The following is a 3,885-nucleotide window of genomic DNA, read 5'->3' as shown; positions in this document are numbered from 1 at the left end:
ACCCAGGCGAAGCTCTCCTTTGAACGGCGCAGAACGAAGGGACCTGATGCGAAGGCCCCGGAGACATCCCCGAAGGGGGCCACTGCGACTGCCCCGGCGCCCACAGAGCTCCGGGACATGCTGGCAGCCATGGAAAAGGGCATCCAGGACAGCATTGCGTCTGTGGGCTCTAAAATAGACGCTCTGTCATACCGCATGGACCGCATGGCGGAGCGAGTGGATAAACATGCGGAGCGCCTGGACATGGCGGAACGTCGACTCACCGAAGCTGAGGAAGCCCAGACCGAGTGGGACAAAAATAGGAAGCAGTTTGGTAGACTTTTGCAGGTTATCCGTGATAAAACAGAGGATTTGGAGGCGCGCTCACGCAGGTCCAACATCCGTATAACAGGTGTGGCGGAAACGACGCAAACTGGAAAGATGGAGCTCTACGTTGAAAAACTGCTGAAATTACTACTCGGGAGGAGGCTTTTTCCCCCATGTTCATCGTAGAACGGGCTCACCGTACATTGGGCCCACAACCGCAGCCAGGCGCGCCGCCTCGCCCCATCATCGCGAAGCTCCTTAATTACCGCGACAGGGACATTGCTTTGCGCTTGGCGAGGGAGAAGGGTAAGCTCCAACATGAGGGTATGGACATCTCCCTCTACCCGGACTTTACGGCCAAAGTGCAGGAGGAGAGACGACAGTTCGCGCCGTATAAAAAACAACTGCGTACTCTGGGCCTTGACTACGCGATGCTGTACCCTGCCAAGCTTCGCATTAACACAGGAGGGTGATCATATTTCTTCACGGATCCCAAAGAACTCCAAAAAACCCTGAAGGTATGGTCACGGGAGCGGAAGGAGGCTAGGCAGAGTCAGGAAGACGACGCTGGCTCAGCATCAAACCTGGAAGAACAAGACTAGAGGGGCTCTGCCGGAACATTTGGCTCTTCCTACCGAGGATGGACACGTTCCTGCTATTTGGTAACGCTGCACCACCCCACATGGGGCGGTAAGTCTGGCTTACATGAGTGCTGCCGGTACTATTTGAAGGGGCAGCGGCCACTATGTTCGGACATGTGCTTTAGGGATTACTGGTGGGGAGATCGTTGAGCACTGATAGGGGGGGGGGGGATCTGGACACTGTTGCATTGTTGGGGGGTTGGTAGGGTTGGGAGGGGGCTGTTATACTTGCTTCCCGATGGGCACTGGACCACAAGTGGGGCAGGGACAGGGTGCCGATCTGAACAATATCATTGGGACAGTTTGAGGTGTTGTATTATTTTGGCGCGCTTTGCCCCGGTGCCTTTGGTTGTGCGATTCTCCTGGGAGTTGAGTATCGAACTGACGAACACTCTGCTATTTTGGGTTTGATGGGGGGAAGTTTTGGGACCTGTCTGACCTGGTTGGGGGTGGTCGGCTGTGGGTGGGCAGGGGAATGGGGGGTGGGGTCTGGGGACTGGGCTGTTGGAGGGGGGTTTTGCCTTGGGATGTTTGAGGGGTTTGTGTGTATTGAGTGTGGACTGCCTTGTGGAACTGTACCTGTTAGGGAATGCCGGCTGGTAATATGGGGTCCAGTGTACTGCTGTGTTCTGTTTTGCCCATCCCTGATGCTACAATGGTTCATAGGCTCATGCAATGTCTAATGATGCACTGAATGTTCCCACATGTACCCCGCATAAGATTAAATTGTTGACCTGGAATGTTCGGGGCCTTAACGACTTTCGTAAGTTGAGGAAGGTCCTCGGCTACCTCCATAGACATCATGTCGATCTGGCCTTGTTGCAGGAAACACACTTGCCACTCAACAGCAGGATGTTGCAATCTAGGGGGTTGGCGGGGAATATAGTGGCAGCAGGCTTCACGACACACGCCCGGGGGGTGTTAACCTGGGTCAATCCTACATCACAACTGAAATTGATCCCGGTACATACAGACACGGAGGGCAGATACATCCTAGCTAGATGTGTGGGTAAGGGACTTGACCTGCTGGTAGTGAATGTTTATGGCCCTAATTATGATCACCCTGAATTCTATGCGACTCTGTCTGCCCATTGCAGGTCACACGCTCAGCCTGGGATGTTGTGAGGAGGGGACTTTCATTTTGTGTTTGACCCCTCCAGGGACCGCTCCGCGGGCCCTGCTCGGCGCCCGGTGGCTTCAGCCACATATATGAAAGCCGAGTTGACTAAATTAGACTTAGTGGATGTCTGGAGAGACAAGCACCCCACGAAAGGCGGCTTCACGCACTACTCGGCCTTTCATAACGTGCACACTAGGATAGATTATTGGTTAGCATCTCCTCCGGTCCTTGGTGGTATCAGCGCGTGCGAGGTTCTCCCACGCACACTCTCGGACCACTCCCACATTCTATTACACCTCTCCACCGCCAGGAAAGGGATACCAGCCTTCACCTGGAGGTTCCCTCCTTTCGCTCTGCTAGACGATGCCTCCCGAGGGGAGCTTGCGGAAGACATGGAACAATATTTCGCTACTAACCTAGGCTCAGTTGAAGACTTTTTTACGGTCTGGGAGGCTTTCAAAGTGTTCATCAGAGGAATGGCTATGTCTAAGCACTCCAGTGTGCTACGCTCCATCAGGCGGGAACTCACTGCTCTTGAGACCAGGATAGCGGAACTGGAGAATCGACAGTTATTGACTCTTAGTACTGCAGATTGCCCTGCGCTCACCCAACTCCTGTCGGAGTATCAGACTCTGGCGGATAGAGAGATTCTCTATATGGGCAAATATGCCACTGCCCGAGTGTATTGTGAGGGGGATAGGCCAGGTGCCTTGTTGGCTCGCATGGTCCGGGGCTCTCGGAGGCCTCTGGTTGTTGAGGAGCTAAGGACCCCGGAGGGTGATACAGTCATGGAAGAGGAGCAGATTCTAGGGACCTTTAGACGCTATTATTCCGAACTGTATCAGTCCAAGACGCAGGGTGTGGAGAGCGAAATGGACAATTATTTGGATCACATTGCCATGCCATTCCTCAAGAACTCGGATAGGGAGTTTTTGATGGCCCCCTTCCATGAGGACGAAATCCTAGAGGCTCTTGCGAGCATGAAATCGGAGAGTGCGCCGGGTTCCGACGGACTCACGGTTGGCTTTTATAAAGCCTTCAAAGATATTCTGCTCCCGCACTTGGTCGCCCTCTTTGATGCTATCTGCGAAGATGGTGAGATGCCACTCACTATGCGTGAGGCGTTGCTGATCACTATACCTAAGCCAGGGAAACCTCCGGACCTTTGCGGCTCGTACAGGCCACTAAGTCTGCTGAACGTAGATGCAAAGATCTATGCCAAAGTCCTAGCCAACCGGCTGGCTTTATTGGTACCAGAGCTTGTCGCCCCAGAGCAGTCCGGATTTGTCCCATGCAGGAATTTAACCTACAATATACGCACGGTGCTGGGCACGATGCAGCATGTCAAGCAGGAGAACAGTGCGCTGGCTATATTCCTTGACATGGAAAAGGCATTCGACTCAGAGAATTGGGGCGCTGTACCATCGGCCGTCTGCCAGACTGAGGTTGGGAGACAGAGTGTCGGAGCCGATATACATTGGCAGGGGCACTCAGCAGGGTTGCCCTCTGTCGCCGTTGCTCTATGCACTGGTCACGGAACCCCTCGCTTGTGCTATACGGGAGTACCACAGTCTGGAGGGTATAAGCTTTCCCACCTATAAAATAGGGATATCGACGTATGCTGACGACACCTTACTGTACGTCCGGAACCCGGAAGCTAACCTGTCGGCTGTTCTTCGGGAGGTGGTCCACTTTGGATCGCTCTCGGGCTTGAAGGTGAACTGGGACAAGTCCATTGCTTTTCCTCTCACCCCGGTGACACAACCATTTGATATGGAGTACCCACTACAGTGGTCCACCGACTCAGTCCGGTACTTG

Source organism: Lissotriton vulgaris, chromosome 1_1 (genome assembly GCF_964263255.1).
Source record: "Lissotriton vulgaris chromosome 1_1, aLisVul1.2, whole genome shotgun sequence".
Taxonomy (NCBI): Eukaryota; Metazoa; Chordata; class Amphibia; order Caudata; family Salamandridae; genus Lissotriton; species Lissotriton vulgaris.
Note: the sequence above shows the minus strand (reverse complement) of the source record.